Genomic DNA, 23,953 nt, shown 5'->3' on the forward strand with positions numbered 1-23,953 from the left:
TTCATATGAACTCTTGATGAATGATCATGGTGCCCAAATTCTTCAGAATGGCCACCACCTATGGCTCAATGAATGCCTTTGACTGGCTTGACCTAATGTTGCTTCATCTACAAGTAACAAGGTTAGATGACAATATTTTTGTACTTTTGGATTAGTAAACAAATGAAAAGCAATGATATACAAATGCAAAACATGCTTGGTGATCAAGAACCACTCTCAAAAGACAACCCACCCACAGGGAAGAAGGCAAGGTGCACAAAGATCCTTGAGGCAAATGATATGATATGATGCCATGAGGGATCTTAGGGACAAAATTGGGGTATTACAACAGTGAATACGATTCTAGTGGATGGAGGGGCTGCTGTTAACCTTATGCCCCATTTTTTGCTGAAAAAAAATAGGAAATACGAAACTGATTTGAGGTCACATAATATGCCGCTCTCAAGTTATGAAGGAAAAGTAGGACAAACAATGGTCGTTATCCAAGTCGATGTGGCCGTTGGGTCAATAACCCGACCTGCTATTTTTATGGTAATTACGTTGAAGGTGAGATATAATATGCTCCTTGGTCGAGAATGGATATATGGCATAGAAGTTGTACCTTTGTCATTTCATCAGAGGTTAGACGTTTAGAGGAATAACGCAATAGTGGAGAACTTAGAAGCAAATTAATGGTATTACATGTCAGAAGTAAACCATGTGGATAAAAGAAACATTGAAAAGATTCTAGCTAATATAGCTTGCACACCAGCAGGGTTTACGTATATGACTTTAGAAAAGACATTTTACTCTCTTAGAATCCACCCAACCCATAGATTCATGTGGGACAAAGAACTTATGGGTGAGAGGAGTTATGACATCATTCGATTAACTAGTTAAGGTGACGAATTCAACGATGATGTCTGAGTTCGACGCGTTAAAGCGAAATTCGACTTATGTAGCCTAAAATAGATTGAAAGCGGCCTTAAAGGCCGATGCACCACATATGGCTGTCAAAGCCAACAAATTAGAGGTATTCGGCGTGGGGCAAAGAATCAACATCGAACCAAAACTAGTCGAAAAGTCACAATTAATAGGCATAAAAGATGTTGTCTTGAAAATCCATAAGCTCAACTACATCCATGATGATGAGCCTTTGGGATTCTAAAAGGATCCCATCGCATCAGCAACAAAGATGCAGTCCTAGGATCCATTAGAGGAAGTCGATTTGGATGATGGAACCAGTAGAAGGCCGACATATATCAGCGCCAACACCGACCAAAGTTTAAGGTTATATGTAATTAAATTACTTCAAGAATTTAAAGATTTATTTGATTAGTACTATAACAAAATTCCAAGTTTAAGCAGAGATTTGGTGGAGCTAAAGCTGCCAATAAAAGCTTGGGAAGAAGTTGGTCAAGCAGATGCCTAGACGACTTGCACTAGAGGTTATGTTCAAAATAAAAGAGAAGATTGAAAGACTCATGAAAAACAAGTTCATAAGGACATCAAGGTATGTCGAATGGCCTGCAAATATTGTTCCAGTGATCAAGAAAAATGGAACATTGAGGTTTGCAACGACTTCAGAGATCTGAATGCAGCAACCCCAAAAGACGAATATCCAATGTCTGTCGCTGAAATATTGGTCAACTCAACAGTGGGTTTCAAATATCTCATCATGCTTGATGGTTATTCTGGTTATAATCAAAAAATTTATTGCAAATGAATATGTGCCGAAGATGACATTTCGATGTCCAGGAGCCTTAGGCACATATGAATGGGTAATGATGTCATTTGGCTTGAAGAATGATGTGACAACCTACCAAAGGGTGATGAATTTGATTTTTCATGATTATGTCAAAACGTTTATGAAAATATATATTGATGATATAGTCATTAAGTCTGCATTGGAAAAAGGTTATCTCAACCACCTTCGACAATCATTCGAAAGAATGAGGAAATACAGACTGAAAATGAGTCCTCTTAAGTTTGATTTATGTGTGCAGGTTGGAGATTTCCTTGGTTTTGTAGTCCACAAGAAGGGGAATTGAGATTAACCAGAGAAAAACTAAGGCCATCATGGAAACTAGACCTCCTTCAACCAAGAAATAACTCCAATCTTTATTGGGGAAGATAAATTTGTTGAGGAGGTTTATCTTAAACCTTAGTGGCAAGATTCGAGTGTTCTTGTCGCTACTTTGCCTAAAAAAGGAAGAGTTCATATGGAATCCAGAGCATCAAAGGGTTTTTGGTAAAATAAAGGATTATTTGATGAATCATCCGATTTTATCCCCTCCTATTAGAAATAAGTGCATGAGGTTGTATACTTCTACTTCAGACTCGACTACAGGAAGCATTTTAGCACAAGAGGATGATAATGGTGTCGAAAGGGCCATTTATTACCTAAGTCGAGTCTTGAACGATGTAGAAACTAGGCACAGTCTTATAGAAAAGATGTGTCATTGTTTGTATTTCTCATGCATGAAATTAAAACACTATATAAAACCAGTTGATATGACGTATCTTCGTATTTCGACATTATTAAACACACGTTATCTAAACCAATTTTGCATAGTCGAATTGGAAAATGGGCCCTTACCTAACAGAATATTCCCTGACATATGTGCCTTAAAGGAAATGAAGGGGAAACTGTTTGCCGACTTCATCGTGGATTATGCGATAGTCGAGGCACCTCAAAATTATTTGGAGCCAAAACCTTGGAAGTTATACTTCGATGGCTCCAACCATAAAAATGGAACTCGTATTGGAATTTTGATAATTTCCCCCAATAAGATTCTGACGAATTTCAAAGGTAGAATTGACGGCTCTTGTTCAAATAATGAGGTCGAGTATGAAGCTTTAATAGCTGGTCTCGAAGTTTTGTTAGACTTGAGGGCAAAAAGAGTCGAAGTAAGAGGAGACTCTGAATTGGTTGTTAAGAAAATAACAAAGGAGTAAAAATGTATTAAGGAAAACTTAATCATGTACTTCGTTATAGCCATTCGACTAATTAAGTGTTTCGATTTTGTTGACATTCAACATATTCCTCGATTTGAAAATCAAAAGGCAAATGAGTTGGCACAAATTTCCTCAGGGTACAAAGTGTCAAAGGAAAAGTTAGAAGATTTGATTGAAGTATGAGAAAGAGTAAAGTCGACAAGGTTGTCTCCTTTGGATCTATTAATGACAAAATTGGGGTAATCAGATCCTGAAAACTTTGAGGTCTTTGCCATTGAAGATTTTACTGGCGTTGACTGCGAAGACCAATAGTCAAATACTTAGAGAATCCAACAGGATCAGTTGACCGAAAGTTTAAGTACAAATCTCTAAGCTACGTTATCACATGGAATTAATTATTCAAGACGATGTTTAAAGGTATTTTTCTCAAGTGCTTTGGTGAAAGTGAGACGCATCTAGTAGTATTGAATGTTCATAGTGGAACATGTGATGCCCATCAGGTTGAACACAAAATGAGGTGGTTATTATTCTGACAAGGAGTTTATTGGCCTACCATGCTAAAGGATTGTATTGTGTTCAGTAAGAGTTATCAAGAATGTCAAGTGCATTCAAGCATTCAACATGTCCCTGGAAGTGAATTGGATGCAATTATGAAACCATGACCATTCAAAGGTTGTGCATTGGATTTGATTGGTGAAATTCGACCAACATCATCAAAAAGTTAGAAGTATATTTTAGTTGTTATTAACTATTTTATTAAATGGATAGAAGCAATTCCTTTAGTCAATGCTGACCAAGACTCAATAATAGAGTTCATTCAAAAACACATTGTTTATAGATTCAGAATTCCTGAGACCATTACAACTGATTAAGGATTGGTATTCACTGGTCGAAAAATGCAAGAATTTACCTCTGAAATGGGGATTAAGTTATTGGCGTCTACACCTTACTACACCCAAGCCAATGTCTAGGTTGACGCATCCAATAAAGTTATTATTGGTTTGATTAAGAAGCATGTGGGGAAGAAGCTGAAAAATTGACATAAAACCCTAGACCAAGTCTTATGGGCATGTCGAACATCTCCTAAAGAGGTGACGAATACTACTCCTTTTCGATTGACTTATGGATATAAGGTTGTTTTACCTGTCGAAATATATTTGTAGTCAACTCGAATTCAAAGGTAGACGAGATTCCATATGACCAATAATGGAATATGATGTTAGATTAAATGGTCGATTTGGATGAGGAAAGGTTAGTAACACTAGATGTCTTGATAATACAAAAAGGGAGAGTATCCAGGGCCTATAATAAAATGGTTAAGGTAAAGACATTTGCAGTCGAAGACTATGTGTGGAAGGTTATTTTGCCCATGGATTAGAGAGACAAAGCTCTTGGTAAATGGTCTCCAAATTGGGAAGGCCCATTTCGAATTATTCAAGCATTTTCGAATAATGCTTATGAGATTGAAGGGTTAGCATCTAATCATTTAATCTTGAGAGTAAATGGTAAATAGCTAAAAAGGTATAAGTTAATGCTACAGGAAAGTTGAATTTTAACAAAATAATATGAAGAACGAAAACACTAAAATGGTATTCATAAAATGCCAAAATGGAAAAGTCATTACAAAATATTGAAAGTAAGAAAATTAAAGTACAACTTAAACAAGGAATTTAGATTTGAAATCTCCAAGCTTAGTCTTCGAAAAGTTGAGCCTTGTAGTCAGACGGTGACAGGCTTCTTCAAGCTTAATCTTCGAAAAGTTAAGCCATGTTTAACACCCTTGGTGGCCTCTTGATCAATGTTCTCTCTAGTGGGTAGTGATTTTTCCCATGCAAGTTCAGCTTTGTGCTTTTCCAGATTGTCGATTTCTTTTGTCAGTTCAGCAATTCGGGCATGACGTTCTGAATTCTGTTTGTCAAATGAGGCCTTCTTGTCTAAGTACTCTTGGAGTCGAGTTCCGAGTTTCTCAACCTCCTTTTCAGATGCGCTGATTAAGTCTCATGCTACATTCATGGCTTCTCTTGTTTGCTTGAGTCGGGTGCTATATGTTTTCTTGAGGACGATGTCTTGGCAGACCTAATCGAAGTAGGCTTCGAATTCAAACAAGAATTATACCATGGAGTCTGGGACTCATTGTTTGTTAAGCTCAGTCAGTAATTTACGGTATCGGTTGCGAGTTAAGCATCCCCTTTATGGCAGTAAGAAGGTCAACTTCAAAGATGTTGGCTTTTAATTGCTGGATCAAGAGGTTTGCTGCACCTTCAATTGCATCACTATCAAAAGAATGGGAGGATCTGGTGCCGACTGAGAGATTGCGTAGTTTATGTAGTCTCTTTAAAGCCTATGTTGGGTTCTTCCTTTTAATGGCCAAAATTTATGCTTGGCTCAAAGAAGTGTTGGACGATGAATCATGAATAGTCAGTTGAGCCCGAGTCTCTCCAACGGTAGGCATACCTTCTTTTGTTAGGACATTTTCGACATTTGAGGCAGCTTGTTCTTCGTTTTTTGCCCTGAGCTTCTTGTTTTTGGATTGTCTGGAGACAAGTTTTCATGAACGGAATCCATGGTGTCATCCAATTCTTCATTTCATTAGGGAGACAATTGGTCGATGTTAGCCTCAACCTCAAGATTTGGCTCAGTAGAAATACCTGCACCTTCACTGATTTTTTTGTTCTCTAGATGAACAAACGAGAGGATTCTTAGGATTAGGTTTCGAGAAGATCAAAGTTTGTTCACTATCTTCCGAGCTTTCGACTTCAGCCAAAGTATCTGTTGGTTGTGGAGTAGCCTGATAAAAAAGATTAGTTAGTTTTGCTGAGCTATCGAACCCATCAAAAGAGGAATCAAATGTATACCTGTGTCAAAGTAATCCTTTTGGGTTTCTTCTTTTTCATGGTTTTTGTTGTTGTCGGAGAGTCTGGATCATGTTTTTGATTCTGAACAAAAAGGCAATATTAGAGTAATTTAAAAGGTTAACTAAGTGTAAGGAATGAAAATACTTGCCTTTTTCTTTTGAGGTTCTTCTTATTTCTTAGTCTCACCAAAATCAGAAGGGCATTCGATATTGGTGTCACCCTTTGTTTCAGTTTCATCTGCAATGAAAACGTGTGAGACATCGAAGGTGTTAATGAAAAGAATTTGAATGAATGAATATATACCTGTTTTATTCTCTAGATTCTCTTGTAAGTTAGAAAAGACAGTCAATATCTCTTGTGGAAGTTTTGTTCATAAAAGTGGCCTTGGAAATAGCTCATCCACCAGTTGTTAAACTCCACTGTTAGAAAGAAAGATGGCTGGAAGCGAAAATTGGGCAATTCGAGGACTTGTGACAAGCGAACACCATGTAGCCTCTGTATTCTGTTGGAGTAAATTTCCTTTCCAACCAGCATATGTAGTTCTCCCAAGAGTAGAACAAGTTTGGTAGCATTTGGCTAAAACTAAATTGCCTAGCCACTAGATTAGGTCGATAGCCAATAAAGCCAAAGCAGACAACTCCATTTTCGATACGAGTGGAAAGGAGTATCGGAGTTAAAAAGGTTGACTAGACAGAGTTCAACATTACAACAGCTGAAGGGGTTATTCCAGGAAACTTGTTTCGAAACCAAGATGGACCAAAATATCTATATGTCGCATCCTGCGAAAAATCAACCGGCGAGACTCAAAAATAAAAAACACACAGAGCCGCCACTAAACGTTATTTATCCCAAGATAGGGAAAGGAAACGCTCAGAGAAACCTGGAAAGACATGGTCTCGCGACCAGAGAGAAAAGGTTCGGGAGTCGGTTACGCAAGGGGAAGGTATTAGCACCCCTCACGTCCTAGGTACTCCTAGGGATCCACGTCCTAGAATAAAGAAAAGGTTGCTAAACATCACACACACACAGGGAACGCAGGTGGGGTTAAGAGAAAGGGGCTCGATAAGGTATCGCACCTTAGGCCTACATATCTTGTCTGGAACAAGAATCAGAGCCACTGTAGTTCGGCTTACGCACGCCAAACAACACAAAACAATCAAACAAGCAAGGGTGGCAAACATGGAGCCCGACAACCACTGGATGGAATTACGTCGGCATCCGAACCAAAACACTCTCAAAAGGGCAAACGTGGAGCCCGACTGCCAATCACTGGGCTTACGTCGGCATCCGAACCCAAAACACCAAACAGCACAATCAGATAACAAGTAAACACACGCAAAAAAGAAAAAGGTTGCCCGGAGTGGTCTCGCACGACCACCTGCCTACATATCTTGTCTGGAACAAGAATCAGGGCGATGTAGTTCCCCTGAAAGGGACTAAATTGCTAACCAGAAACCGGGGAAAGATACACAACTAGGGAGCTGAGACTCGAGCCTAATGTTGTCATGCATCGTTAACCCTAAGTTCGGTTTTCTATCCTACTTGCATAAGCAAACTAACCTAACCAGGAAAGAAGCTAGCGCACAAGCATACAATCATATATCAACATTAAATGAGAACAGGCATCTCAAACAAACATGTCAATCAAATAATCACAAAACACCCACTATAACCAAACAAGAGGCTCAATCAATGGGGTTTGACCGCCGAAGCGAGTCGTCTGTACAGGCTGGTTTTGCTCTTAACCTTGCCATTACGAGGCTAAGGTGAAGCAGATGAAAGGATGAAGTGAGGATCAGACCTCACAGCTCTTATCCCTAACCAGGGAGAGCGTCTGACAAATGAGCATGGGTCCAGAATGGGGGAACCCTTCTATACTCGACGACTCTGACACAACAGATCTTGGGCTTTTGATCTCAATGCTACAACCATGTAATGGGAGCAAGGAGAAGACTCACTGAATAGTGGGGGACAGGTTGCTTGTCCCTACCTTCCACCAATTGCCTTACTTGAAGGGCTTTTCCTGCTTGGGCTTAAAAATAAACATACACAAGCATTGCCTCTTAAGGAGGACTTCAGACAATTTGCCCGGCCCGGTAACAGCCGGGTCTCCAGACTACATGAAGTAAGAAGGTTATACCTCTATGCAAGTTGCTTAAGCAAAGCAAAGCAAAGCAATAGTTCACAAGGAACTGAGCAACTAAAGTACCTGGAAACAATCAAACTCAGTCAATACTCAATCAGACAAACTATACAGCAAACAATCAAACAGTTTAAACAATACAACACAAAGCAAGCTCAAGGCTCAAGCCCCAAGCTCCACAACCTACAAAACAATGTTACATTAGTATACAAACATCAACAACATCAATCAAAATTGATTTGGACCAATATCCATGTGCCTTGCTTTTTGATCCTGAAAAATCAAGCAAATATTAGCAACTAGACCACTAGGCCAAGCCTAGGGTCCAAAAGCAAGAGAAAACTCAAAACAGCAAGGTATTCATCAACCAACATCAAATTAACATCAAACAAGAGCAAACATCATTGGTCTCATGTTTATATCATCCATCAAGTTCAATTCATGCACAAAACAATCCATATTGGTTCATATGAAGCACCAAATATACAAACAGAAGTATTGCATTCAAAGCCATGCCAAAACACATCAAAAAAATCTCAAATTAAATACACCTAAACAGGGGTCAATCAAGGTCTACCATGTCAAATTTGAGCTTAATTGGGAAAATGAAACCATGTCAATGAAAATCCGCAAAAACAGACACAATTACATGTTTCAATTCACACTATCAATGCATACATCCAAGTCAAAAATTCATATCTCATTGAAAACAAAAAAGAAATGGATGAGACCAAAACAGGGAGGTCACACAATGTGTCTAGTTCATGCATATCAAATTTCATGGCCATACAATACAATATGAGGATTTCCCAATCAATCTACCAACATGTATCACATGAGCTTGCAATTTCAACAACCAGAAATGAAAAATCATGATCAATTAGAAAAGGCAGTGAAAAATTCTACAAAAATTCATACAACATCCTAACATATCAACAATTCATCATGCCAAATTTCATTCAATTCTAACATGCATAGGTTATCCAATTAAATTCAACAAGTTGACATCAAGAGGTGTGACACAAATTGTCACACCTATGTTCCAGAATTTGCTGCTCTCTAACCAGGTATCAAAAATTCATGAAATTTACATATAAATAATCCTCAATGAGTCAAGAACCACCACAAAAATTTTCAGCCATTTATTTTATGATATGAGTATTTCATGATCAAATTGCCAAAATGTATCAAAATGTGACATATGTGAAACAAGTCTAAGTCAAACAAGATATTTGCCATGCACAACTTTGACCAATAGGTCAAAAAAATCCTACACTCATCAACAAAGTCATAGAAAAAATCCTCACATTTTTATGAATTTTCTACAATTTTTTATGATTTTTTCAATGTGTTAATGATTTTTTGTGAATTAAGCAAATTAATTAAAACTGCACAGTGGCAGTATTGTAAATAAAACAGGCGCGGGAGGGAAACACAAGATTCAAAAATTCAAATAGAAAACGGATCTAGCATCACTTTCAGCATCGTTTTCATTGAAAAATTTCCAGAAATTGCAAAATCATGATGAACATCAAAACTCAATGGAAATTAGCAAACAAGGATCCGTTGGAACCGTCTCATCGAGCACAACACGAATATCACATTATTACAACCTAAAAGTTCCTAAATCGAACGGATCGACTCACTTAGGGTTCTAGTTCGAAACTTTAAATCTCGATTTCGTAACCTACGATTCACCATTCTATAAACCACAAGCACCATTGGATTCTACATGAAACGCACTACACAAAGCACCTATCAATCGAACAAAACAGGAGATTCGAATTTTCGACATACCGGCGATGGCAGTGCTGCAATCGGTGTCCTTCGTGTGTTTTTTCCTTCAAACAGGTGCGAAACAAACTTCAGTAAATCGAATGCCATGCTCAGGTTCCATCAATTCCACTCCTAGCGCACGAATCCGCGATTCACCATGGAAGATGCTTCTTGGAACAGTCGAGATTCAAGGCTTCTTTCTCCTCAAACTACCAAAACAGATCTGGATGAAGGTGAATGGAGTTCAATGCAAAAAGAATTTTGAAGATTCATCAAGAATTGGTGATGAATCTTGGAATTGAAGTTTTTGTGTTCTTGATAAAAGTTGAGAGAATTGGAATGGTTTTGAGATCCAATCTTGGAGTGTGTGAATTCTGTTGTGATTAGCAAGAGATTATGAATATATATGGTAGCCTTAATCATGCTTAAGTGTGTAATCAACCAAATTAGCATTGTAAGTGAAAATGTCATTTTCCAAATGAAGGGTAAAATTGGAATTTCACCATGACAGCTAGTGCCACCTGTTTTGACAGCACATACACCTTCTAAATATCATATGTGAACTGTAGAAACTTGTTTCATGCTCATTGGTTGCTCCATTCTCAAATTCACCATGTGTATGCATTTGGTCCATTTTTGTCATTTCCATTTTTCAAGACAAAATCCAAATTAAAAGCCTTATGCATGAAATGAAAATTCAAACACATTCTAAATGCCATTCCTGAGGTGTTGGAAAAAGTCCCATTCAAAAATTCCAATTATTTTGACATTTGGACGATTTTGCCCCTGGTCCAATTCAGCTGTCCAGTTGAAAAGTGACTTTTTGCCTTGGCCATTTTTGAACAAATCCAATGATGCACCCTCAAAGTACATGTCAAATGGAGTTTGTGCATATAAAGAACTTGCAATTTGGACAAAGTATGTGGTAGTTATGGCCTCCTGATTACGGGTCATTTCTGAAATTCACTGAGCCATATCTTGCAAACCACACATTGGATTTTCAAGTTCTTGGACTTTTTGGAAAGGTGAGAACAAGATCTACATCTGTCATGTTGAACAATTTTTCATTTGAAGCTTCCTTGGACTTCTGTTTTTGAGGTCAAAAACTTTCCATTTTTGGAAACTTCAGTTACCAGTCACCTGCTATTTTTGGCAGTTTTTGTCCTGACTTGATTTTCTTCATTTTTAAGCTTTGAGATGTCATTCAACACTTGTTCCAACATGAATGAAATGTCTTCAACTCATTTCCACCTCCAAATCCATCAGATCATGTACAGTTGACCACAGTTGACTTTTCATCTGATAGATGAATCTGGCAATGCATAGATCAAACTGAGCCCCAATCTTCAACTGAAATGGCTCAAGGGTGATACCCTAGCCTCCATAATCACCATTTAACCATATAATGAACCTCATCTCCATCTCAAACACCATCTCCTGATTAAACCCTGATTGGCCCAATACAACTGATTAGGGTTGACCAGTGGTCAAAACCCTAACCTCAAGGAATCTTCTCCAATCTTCTGATGACATCCAACCATGATGATGATGATGTATCGATTCAATCAACATGAAGACCAATACCCTTGGGAATCATGAAACCCTAATTCACAGTCCTATCCTCAGATGGCCCATGATCAGTCAAAACCCTAGCTTGCACCTTGACTTCCTCATCTTCTGATCAAGACTTGAGAGGATAGCTTGCACAATGTAACCACATGATATGCAATATGCAATGCCTAATGACCTAAAAATGTAATGCAATATGTTAATGCTAGTCCCAAGAGAGGAGGGCAAATTTTGAGGTGTTACAGCTGCCCCTATTCAATCCACTGTGAACCTGTTGATACGAAATAGCCTCGGCTTTCGGATGATCAGGATGAAGAGTGATTGAATACCAAGAACAGACGAACAATTTGCACTCTGATGGGATAATAATTAACAACGCCTGTCAGCATCGGCGAAGAAACAATCTCTGAAAAACGTCGACCTGGATACCAAAATAAATGGTAACACAGGGATAACCATGGTCTGAACACCACACATCCACTCGGGATTCTCATTCCTTTTTTGCTTTTCTTGAACCCCGAAAATTTTCTCTTCTTCTACCTGGTCCGAAAACCACTTCGGTCTGAACTCCGAAAAACTGGCCTGAATACCATAAGTGCTTCAACCTGATAGTCGGAAACTTCACTAATCACCACTCTAAGGGCAACACGTCAGAGGGTACACCTTCAACCGGACACTGACTGATGACTGGGAAGAAACTCGACGTTTACTGAACATCGGACGATGATGTTTACTGACACCAAAAAAAGCTCGACCAGACATTAACCAATGACCGGGAGGAAACTCGATGTTTACAGGCACCGAACAATGATGTTGACATGACATCAAACAATGATGCGGACAGACATCAAACAATGATGCGGACAGACATCAAACAATGATGCGGACAGACATCAAACAATGATGCGGACAGACATCAAACAATGATGCAGACAGACATCAAACAATGATGCGGACAGACATCAAACAATGATGCGGACAGACATCAAACAATGGTGTTGACAGACATCAAACAATGATGCGGACAGACATCAAACAATGATGCGGACAGACATCAAACAATGATCGACCAAACACTTACTGATGTCTGGGAAGAAACGGTGGTTCCAAACTCCCAATGCTGAACTCCTCGGAGCATCGTCTTCGCTGTCAGACAAAACCAAACCTCAAGCGGTAATCACGGCTTGAATCGCGCTGATCGCGTAACGTCTTCTGACTGTATCCCCATCTCTGTCCGACGGGAACATTTCCTCCAATATCGCACTACTGGGGAACATTGCTGATCTGACGTTGTGATGCTAATCTCCTCAGAGTAACATCTTCACCTTTGGTGAACCCCAAATCTTCAAGCGGTAACCACAGTTTGGGTTGCGTTGAATACATCCCTTTTCCATCTCCGTCCGACGGAAGGAGTCTTCTCCAGTGTCGTACCACTGGGACAATACCTGTGATCCAATCATGAGGCTATACTACTCGGAGTAACACTTTCATTTTCTGGCAAAATACCTCTCAAACAGTAACCACGGCTTGAGACTAGCTGACGTTTGCAATGATGCATGCTTGATTTCTTCTGCGTAATGCTCCATAATTATGGAAATGCTACACGATTATTTATTTTTCTATGCAATATGCAATGCTTATTCTACATGATGAATGCATAAAAATATCCCCCTCAAGGGAATTTTCTGGGGAAAACGAGACTCTCTGCTGAGGAACTCGCCACTGCTCCGATTTCCACCCTGCCGGGGATAGCACTGCTGCTAGGAAATAAACAACCCTTGCTGGGGATACAGATCCTTTGCACCCAACCCTCTCGAGGACATGCTGGGGATACAGATCCTTTGCACTCTGTGGGAATACCACAGTCTTTGACTTGCTGGGGATATAGATCCCAACTCTGCTTTGGGAACCCTCACAGATACTCCCGCTGGGGAAATGAGCAATCTTCAACCTGCTGGGGGAATACCATCCAGACCCTGCTAGGGGAACGACAACTACTCCGCTGGGGAGGACCCAATCAATCCACATGTAGGATACCCTCGGCTGGGGATGCAGATATTCGTCTGCTACAGAAACTCGTTCAATCCACTGGTAGAATGAACACTGTTGGAGAGATATGTCATTGAAAAAACCCGCTCCACTCGGGGACTGCTGGAGATATATTTCTTGAAAAAGACCCGCTCCACTCGGGGAATAGCAACCTTCTGGCCTGGCTGCTGAGGAAACACCGTTGTAAACCTGCCGGGGATAACCATCTTAACTCGGCTGGGGAAGTCACAGATCTGGAATCTGCTGGGGAGTTGGCACCCTACAACTCTGCTTGGGGACTTAGCTGGGAAATGAGAAAAGTTGGTACAACACCCGTCGACTCGTCGAAACGTGGTACCCCCCTCCAATACTCATATCAGCTTTCCACTTTGGAGAACTCCCAGACTCATCTGGACCTTTTCTGCTCCATCATCTTGCATTCCAAGTCGTTCCGCACTCGACGAGAGACGTACTCCTGGGATTTATACATAAATTCCAATCTTCCGACTTTGAAGAGTCTTCTTGATTAATTTCAAGGGTCATCGGACGTCTCGTCGTCTCTCCGTCCTTTCTTCATGCACTCGTCCCTGATCGGACTCTGCGGGGAATTACATACTTTCAATTTTCTGATTTTGAAGAGTCTTCTTGATTATCATCAAGGCTCGTCATACGCCGCAACGTCACTTCATCGTTCTCCATTCATTCATCCCTGAGCGAACTCTCTGGGGATCTATTACTAAAAGCTTCCACATCACAACCTGCAAGTGAGTGAAAATATCCAACAGTTCCTGCAAAACAGATCGTCAGATAAAACCGTGCCCCAGACGTACCAAGATTTCAACACTTGGGTCACTCAACCTTCCAAATAAGATTTCAAGCTTTCAATCTTATAAACATGCATTGGAAGGAACCTGTATGTTTTAAAAATGCAAGATTCTTTATCAAAATAATCTGGATGTTTTTGCAATCAAAGCGGTAATGAGAACAAAAAAACAAAATTATTTGACTGAATATGCATTTTATTGATTGAAAAAAAGTGTGGCTCAAATGAGCAATACAAAGGAAGCAATTCCTGAAAAGAGGTAATTGCGCACAAAAGGAAAAATCTATCCTAATGGCAATGTGAAACCCGTGATCTCATCGAGTTCCAACTCGGTTACACCCCATATGTCCTCAGACTCTCCTTGCTTTCTGCCTTCTGAACAAGACGTTTCTGATTGATCCCTACCGGGTATTATCCATGATGCTTCAACCAAAGCGCAAACGATTATGCCGGACGCAGTTGTTCGTTTCAATCCCTCTTTTGCCTGGACCGCCCTTACGGGTTTTCAGTCCACCGGGATACCCTTTTTTGCCCAAGTCGCCTTTTCAGGTTTTCGACTTGCCGGGTGTACATTTTTCATTTTATCCCTAATTTTTGCCCGAACCTTTCTTTCTGTTTTTGGTTCGCCGGGATGCCCATTTTTGCCTGGACTATTTTATTCTTTTCGTCCAGCGGGTCTCTTTTATACGAAGTATTTTTTAACTGCGTCCGCATTCACAGGGGATGGAAAATCCTCACCATCCATGGTCGTTAACAACAAGGCTCCACCAGAGAAAACCTTCTTGACCACGAATGGACCTTCATAATTCGGTGTCCATTTGCCCCTTCGATCGTTTTGAGGAGGAAGGATCCTTTTCCACTCCCTATCACCCACGTGATACATCCGAGGTCTCACTTTCTTGTCAAAAGCACGCTTCATACGTTGCTGGTATACCGCCCATGACAGATGGCTGCTAGTCTCTTTTCCTCAATCAAGCTCTCTGAGTGAGAAAGGCGTGTGCCCCAGCAGATGTACGTACCGACGGTTCGATACACAGGATATCAGCTTCGTACTCGGTCACCATTGTTGATACATTCCATCGTGCCCCAGGAAGCACTACCTTATTCACCTTATCCTCCCCATCAGACATCATAACCCGTTCGGATTCAGGGTCAGGCCCCTCCTCCGGGATCGGTCACTCTCAATCCTTCGATTGGAGCACCTCGAGATGTCCTCATCAGGGAACTCAAACGTCCTCGGTTGATAACCCTCAACGGGTTGCTGAGCGACATAATCAGACAATACCCCTTTGATTGCTTTCTGAGAGCATCACAAATCAGTAAACATTATTTTGCTCCTCTCGCAACCCGCCCGGTCAATACTGGCTTCTCGAAAATGTACTTGACTGGATCCATCTTGGAAATTCACAAAGTGGCATGAACCAGCATACACTGTCTCAGTCGGCGAGCAGCCTATGCCAAAGTACAACAAGTTTTCTCGAACAGTGAATGTACTGTTTCACAGTCGACAAACTTTTTGCTAAGGTAAATTGCATGCTCTTTTCGACAAGACGCGTCATGCTGACCCAATACACCTCGTAGACCCCTCGAAGGCTGTCAAGTACAGATTTACCAGTCTCTCTCCATAGGGAGGCAACAGAATCAGAGGTTCCTGCAATTTTTCTTTTATTTTTCAATGCCCCTTGGCAACCATTATTTCACCTGACCGTTTGATCTCTTTTTTTTTTCAACAGCTTGAATATAGGTTCACACGTGGCTGTTAGATGAGATGTGAACCATGACAGGTAGTTCACTCTTTCTAAAGAAACCACGAACCTCTTTTTTTTCTTCTCGGTTCAGGCATTTTCCTTTTTTTTTTTTTTAAAAGCAGGAGCAACCTCGATTCTTCTCTTATGATGAACCCCAACGATTTACCGGATCGCACTCTGATAGTGCACTGATTTAAACTCAACCTCAGTTTGAATAATCTCAACCATCCAACCGACTTGCCCCGGTCTGCCAAATGCCCCTTGGCTGCGTGGGACTTTGCTATCATGTCATCAACATTCGATTTCATGACGAATCATATCATGAAACAAAGTCACCATAGCTCTCTGATGAGTAGCATCGGCGTCCTGCTTCTCCAGAGGACAGTCTTCTCCCCATGGTAGCCTGTGAGCAACGATATCGGTGTTCGACCCTGGCGTATCCTGACACGACCAGGTGAAGGTATCCACGTGTTCCTTCAACCAGACTACCATTCTGCTCTCGACTTGCCTCTGAAGCGGCCCTAATTTTACTTCCTTCCTGACCTCGGCGGTGCTTGGAATAACAATCTCAATCCGCTCTTCAGGCGGCTGAATCACCTTCTCCTCTTGTTTTCAGCAATCTGGCCAATCCCAACAGATCACAATCTTCTTCGTCTTCTTCTTCAGCCTGATCGCTCGGATTGTCGAAGTCATATGAGGGCGTAACCAAATTGTTATCAACGAGATCCGGAGAATTATTTTTGAAGTTGGGACGAGACAAATCAAAAAAAGATGAAAAATGAAAATAAACATTGCCATTTTTATTTGTTTTTAAACTGCAAAAATAATTGAAAAACAGGGAACACCGTTTTTTGACTGAAAAACATCCATTTATTAATGATGCAGAAATGCAAATTTAAACATGAGGTGGCCCTTACAATGAACCATTACGTGTCGGGCAACACGTATGGCTTTCATGCATATAAACTGAAAACAAGAAATAATACTCTTCCAGATGAGTAACAATGTTGATCTTTCAAACCCTCCAGTTCAGGATTTGCTGCCCTGGTGCACACGGTTTTACCCAACCATCCAGCTTGCAGTCACTGTTGGTCTCTCCACCCACTGCACAGGTGTAATCTGCATCTTCAGCAATTGCACTCACCGTCGCTTGACCATGTACCGGCATGGGATTAGCATTAACATTCGGTGATGGCGCAAAATTGATAGCTTTGGAGTCTACCAGGTCCTGGACGACATTCTTGAATGCTCTACAGCCCTCAATGTTATGCCCCTGCGTACCAGAATGAAATTCACACTTGGCATTCTCATCGTAATCAGGAGGCCACTGATCTGTTCTTATCGGAACCATCGCCCTCGGCTGGACCAACCCCAAATCCCTCAACTTTTTGAACAGCACGGCATATGACACGGGCGGCTTGTCGAAGTGACGATCAACTCCTTTCCCTTTCACCTGGTACCCGGCTCTCGATTGCGGTGGCTGACGTTGCTGTCTGGCTGACTGATTACCAGCAGGGATGTTTACCGCAGCAGCATGCTGATAATAACGACCCCCACTATATCCTCTTTGCTCATACACAGCACTCGAGTCACCCTCATTCTTGCGCTGACCGTTCCCGAATGGTTTCTTTGATCCCAATGACGAAGCATTACCACCCTGGATCTTCCCCATTTTCAGCCAACTTTCAATTCGCTCACCCGCCACCACAATATCAGCAAAGTTGGTGACGGGACAACCCACCATTCTCTCGGCAAAGACCCCTTGCAAAGTACCCATGAAGAGATCAGACATCTCCCGATCCACCAAAGGAGGTTGCACTCTGGCAGCCAACTCCCTCCATCTTTGTGCATATTCTTTAAACCCTTCGCTATTCTTCTGAGACATACCTTGGAGCTGGGTACGACTCGGGGCCATATCAGCATTGAACTGATACTGTTTAAAGAATGCATCTCCCAGATCCTGCCAACTCTTGATGTCAGCAGCCTTCAGCTTAGTGTACCACTCCAGAGATCCTCCGGACAGACTGTCCTGGAAGAAGTACATCCATAGCTTCTGATCTGTCGTGTACGCAGAGATCTTGCGCACAAAAGCTTGGAGGTGAGTTTCAGGACAGGAACTCCCATTGTATTTGTCAAATGTCGGCGCCTTGAACTTCTGTGGGATCACGATCCCCTCAACTAGCCCCATGTTGGACATGTTGACAAATCCCGGAGTAGCATGGCTTTCCAGAGCCTTTACCTTCTCTGCCAGCAACTGGATCTCTTTGCTTTGTGGCTGGGTATTGTACTGCCCAAATGGATCGTTGTGCATTGAGAATTGATCGGCTTCTCGGTCTTCCTCTCGGTCCTCATCAAAACCGAAGAATGGAGATAACAGGCCGTCTTTCAGATTTTGCCCCTGACCGGGCCCAGGTTGACCACCAGCACCAAACCTCCAGCAGGGTTGTTCACCATACCCACAGTTTCTCTTTTTCCACCATCACGAGACCCCTGCCCCTGGTTGGAGACACCATCCAGGTTAACACCGCTGTTTGCTGCTGAAGCCCGCTCGAGCTTTTCAACCTTATCTGCCAGAGCCTTCTGACCAACTGCAAAGCCCTGCATGATGTTGATCAGTTCACTCATCTTGTCTTTCAGCTCGAGGATGTCAGCGTTTGGGAGTTCCATGAGTCTGGGTGTATTTCTTCTGGTGAAATATCTGTGAGGTCGAGTTGAGTGCAAGGGTACAGTTCTACGAGCACGAGCAATGGTTCCTGAAACAGACAAGCACGTTAGAACCCGACACCTGCAAAACAGCAAACAGGTTAATATGCATGAATGCAACGTCCATCCATATGAGGAACATTTTGTCTCTTGATTTTGGTTTCATCGAGACAAATAATATTTCATCAATAACATTCTGACATCCGAATGTCTCTCAACCAGATTCTCAATCCATAATATTCCCCATATGGCTAGACTCAGGTTTGATGCAGATGAATGCAAGATGTGATGATGCAGATGTATGAGTGCAATGCGTTGCCATCCTCCCAGCCATCTGATCATCTGCGCTGAATCTGGGTTTCTGAACTGATCATAACCATCTGAGGAATAAACAATCACAATTCTGACCCACTGGTTCCGAAATAAACGGAAGACAGATACATCATCATCATCACTGAACCAACTCTGAGCAGATACCACAATCATCTGAAACGGCCCAGGGAATCCGAAATAAACGGATCCCCACTGATAAATAACTCGGCCCGGGGAATCCTGAAATAAACGGATCCCCACTGATAAATCACGGACAGCACTCCGGCGTCACGGCAATAAACGGCCATAAATCCGACTTATGAAGATGTCTCTGAACCACAGATCAAAATGTCACCATCTGATTATGCATCTGAAATAATCAACCCTCCCCTCACAGGTAAATTCTAAACAGGTCATCCTAAGGCGGATAATAGTCTCGACAATCGGGCGGAGATACTCAATGGGTTTGCCCTTGCGGGTGTGCCATTGTAGCTCCCTTAAGATCGTCTAAACCAAAGATCCGGGAAATGATCGGTCATCAGAGTCAACAGCCCAAAAGAGATAACTCAACCAAAGTGGAGAACCCCACTGGAAGAGCACTCCTCAGATGAACCTCGTCCGACTTGTGGTATGTCACGTCGCAACAATATGCCCAACCGACACATGAGCGACATGAGACCACGTTAATCCTAGGTGTATACTCGGGCCTGGGTTTTAGCCCCACTCAGAACACCCACCCCAAAGTAATAGAACCACCTGCAGAGGAAGATGGCAACAACATGATAGTATGATGCATGCAGACATTAATGCAAATATAGATAATGGTTAGAATAATAAGTGCAATAAATAACACCACAAGCAACCCAAACCAATCCTAAAACGCTAGGAAGGACTCGCTTAGGGAAGATGGACCAGCATAGGTCTACATCGGAGGTCCCCAGCAGAGTCGCCAGCTGTCGCATCCTGCGAAAAATCAACCGGCGAGACTCAAAAATAAAAAACACACAGAGCCGCCACTAAACGTTATTTATCCCAAGATAGGGAAAGGAAACGCTCAGAGAAACCTGGAAAGACATGGTCTCGCGACCAGAGAGAAAAGGTTCGGGAGTCGGTTACGCAAGGGGAAGGTATTAGCACCCCTCACGTCCTAGGTACTCCTAGGGATCCACGTCCTAGAATAAAGAAAAGGTTGCTAAACATCACACACACACAGGGAACACAGGTGGGGTTAAGAGAAAGGGGCTCGATAAGGTATCGCACCTTAGGCCTACATATCTTGTCTGGAACAAGAATCAGAGCCACTGTAGTTCGGCTTACGCACGCCAAACAACACAAAACAATCAAACAAGCAAGGGTGGCAAACATGGAGCCCGACAACCACTGGATGGAATTACGTCGGCATCCGAACCAAAACACTCTCAAAAGGGCAAACGTGGAGCCCGACTGCCAATCACTGGGCTTACGTCGGCATCCGAACCCAAAACACCAAACAGCACAATCAGATAACAAGTAAACACACGCAAAAAAGAAAAAGGTTGCCCGGAGTGGTCTCGCACGACCACCTGCCTACATATCTTGTCTGGAACAAGAATCAGGGCGATGTAGTTCCCCTGAAAGGGACTAAATTGCTAACCAGAAACCGGGGAAAGATACACAACTAGGGAGCTGAGACTCGAGCCTAATGTTGTCATGCATCGTTAACCCTAAGTTCGGTTTTCTATCCTACTTGCATAAGCAAACTAACCTAACCAGGAAAGAAGCTAGCACACAAGCATACAATCATATATCAACATTAAATGAGAACAGGCATCTCAAACAAACATGTCAATCAAATAATCACAAAACACCCACTATAACCAAACAAGAGGCTCAATCAATGGGGTTTGACCGCCGAAGCGAGTCGTCTGTACAGGCTGGTTTTGCTCTTAACCTTGCCATTACGAGGCTAAGGTGAAGCAGATGAAAGGATGAAGTGAGGATCAGACCTCACAGCTCTTATCCCTAACCAGGGAGAGCGTCTGACAAATGAGCATGGGTCCAGAATGGGGGAACCCTTCTATACTCGACGACTCTGACACAACAGATCTTGGGCTTTTGATCTCAATGCTACAACCATGTAATGGGAGTAAGGAGAAGACTCACTGAATAGTGGGGGACAGGTTGCTTGTCCCTACCTTCCACCAATTGCCTTACTTGAAGGGCTTTTCCTGCTTGGGCTTAAAAATAAACATACACAAGCATTGCCTCTTAAGGAGGACTTCAGACAATTTGCCCGGCCCGGTAACAGCCGGGTCTCCAGACTACATGAAGTAAGAAGGTTATACCTCTATGCAAGTTGCTTAAGCAAAGCAAAGCAAAGCAATAGTTCACAAGGAACTGAGCAACTAAAGTACCTGGAAACAATCAAACTCAGTCAATACTCAATCAGACAAACTATACAGCAAACAATCAAACAGTTTAAACAATACAACACAAAGCAAGCTCAAGGCTCAAGCCCCAAGCTCCACAACCTACAAAACAATGTTACATTAGTATACAAACATCAACAACATCAATCAAAATTGATTTGGACCAATATCCATGTGCCTTGCTTTTTGATCCTGAAAAATCAAGCAAATATTAGCAACTAGACCACTAGGCCAAGCCTAGGGTCCAAAAGCAAGAGAAAACTCAAAACAGCAAGGTATTCATCAACCAACATCAAATTAACATCAAACAAGAGCAAACATCATTGGTCTCATGTTTATATCATCCATCAAGTTCAATTCATGCACAAAACAATCCATATTGGTTCATATGAAGCACCAAATATACAAACAGAAGTATTGCATTCAAAGCCATGCCAAAACACATCAAAAAAATCTCAAATTAAATACACCTAAACAGGGGTCAATCAAGGTCTACCATGTCAAATTTGAGCTTAATTGGGCAAATGAAACCATGTCAATGAAAATCCGCAAAAACAGACACAATTACATGTTTCAATTCACACTATCAATGCATACATCCAAGTCAAAAATTCATATCTCATTGAAAACAAAAAAGAAATGGATGAGACCAAAACAGGGAGGTCACACAATGTGTCTAGTTCATGCATATCAAATTTCATGGCCATACAATACAATATGAGGATTTCCCAATCAATCTACCAACATGTATCACATGAGCTTGCAATTTCAACAACCAGAAATGAAAAATCATGATCAATTAGAAAAGGCAGTGAAAAATTCTACAAAAATTCATACAACATCCTAACATATCAACAATTCACCATGCCAAATTTCATTCAATTCTAACATGCATAGGTTATCCAATTAAATTCAACAAGTTGACATCAAGAGGTGTGACACAAATTGTCACACCTATGTTCCAGAATTTGCTGCTCTCTAACCAGGTATCAAAAATTCATGAAATTTACATATAAATAATCCTCAATGAGTCAAGAACCACCACAAAAATTTTCAGCCATTTATTTTATGATATGAGTATTTCATGATCAAATTGCCAAAATGTATCAAAATGTGACATATGTGAAACAAGTCTAAGTCAAACAAGATATTTGCCATGCACAACTTTGACCAATAGGTCAAAAAAATCCTACACTCATCAACAAAGTCATAGAAAAAATCCTCACATTTTTATGAATTTTCTACAATTTTTTATGATTTTTTCAATGTGTTAATGATTTTTTGTGAATTAAGCAAATTAATTAAAACTGCACAGTGGCAGTATTGTAAATAAAACAGGCGCGGGAGGGAAACACAAGATTCAAAAATTCAAATAGAAAAACGGATCTAGCATCACTTTCAGCATCGTTTTCATTGAAAAATTTCCAGAAATTGCAAAATCATGATGAACATCAAAACTCAATGGAAATTAGCAAACAAGGATCCGTTGGAACCGTCTCATCGAGCACAACACGAATATCACATTATTACAACCTAAAAGTTCCTAAATCGAACGGATCGACTCACTTAGGGTTCTAGTTCGAAACTTTAAATCTCGATTTCGTAACCTACGATTCACCATTCTATAAACCACAAGCACCATTGGATTCTACATGAAACGCACTACACAAAGCACCTATCAATCGAACAAAACAGGAGATTCGAATTTTCGACATACCGGCGATGGCAGTGCTGCAATCGGTGTCCTTCGTGTGTTTTTTCCTTCAAACAGGTGCGAAACAAACTTCAGTAAATCGAATGCCATGCTCAGGTTCCATCAATTCCACTCCTAGCGCACGAATCCGCGATTCACCATGGAAGATGCTTCTTGGAACAGTCGAGATTCAAGGCTTCTTTCTCCTCAAACTACCAAAACAGATCTGGATGAAGGTGAATGGAGTTCAATGCAAAAAGAATTTTGAAGATTCATCAAGAATTGGTGATGAATCTTGGAATTGAAGTTTTTGTGTTCTTGATAAAAGTTGAGAGAATTGGAATGGTTTTGAGATCCAATCTTGGAGTGTGTGAATTCTGTTGTGATTAGCAAGAGATTATGAATATATATGGTAGCCTTAATCATGCTTAAGTGTGTAATCAACCAAATTAGCATTGTAAGTGAAAATGTCATTTTCCAAATGAAGGGTAAAATTGGAATTTCACCATGACAGCTAGTGCCACCTGTTTTGACAGCACATACACCTTCTAAATATCATATGTGAACTGTAGAAACTTGTTTCATGCTCATTGGTTGCTCCATTCTCAAATTCACCATGTGTATGCATTTGGTCCATTTTTGTCATTTCCATTTTTCAAGACAAAATCCAAATTAAAAGCCTTATGCATGAAATGAAAATTCAAACACATTCTAAATGCCATTCCTGAGGTGTTGGAAAAAGTCCCATTCAAAAATTCCAATTATTTTGACATTTGGACGATTTTGCCCCTGGTCCAATTCAGCTGTCCAGTTGAAAAGTGACTTTTTGCCTTGGCCATTTTTGAACAAATCCAATGATGCACCCTCAAAGTACATGTCAAATGGAGTTTGTGCATATAAAGAACTTGCAATTTGGACAAAGTATGTGGTAGTTATGGCCTCCTGATTACGGGTCATT

Source organism: Lathyrus oleraceus, chromosome 2, assembly GCF_024323335.1.
Source record: "Lathyrus oleraceus cultivar Zhongwan6 chromosome 2, CAAS_Psat_ZW6_1.0, whole genome shotgun sequence".
NCBI lineage: Eukaryota > Viridiplantae > Streptophyta > Magnoliopsida > Fabales > Fabaceae > Lathyrus > Lathyrus oleraceus.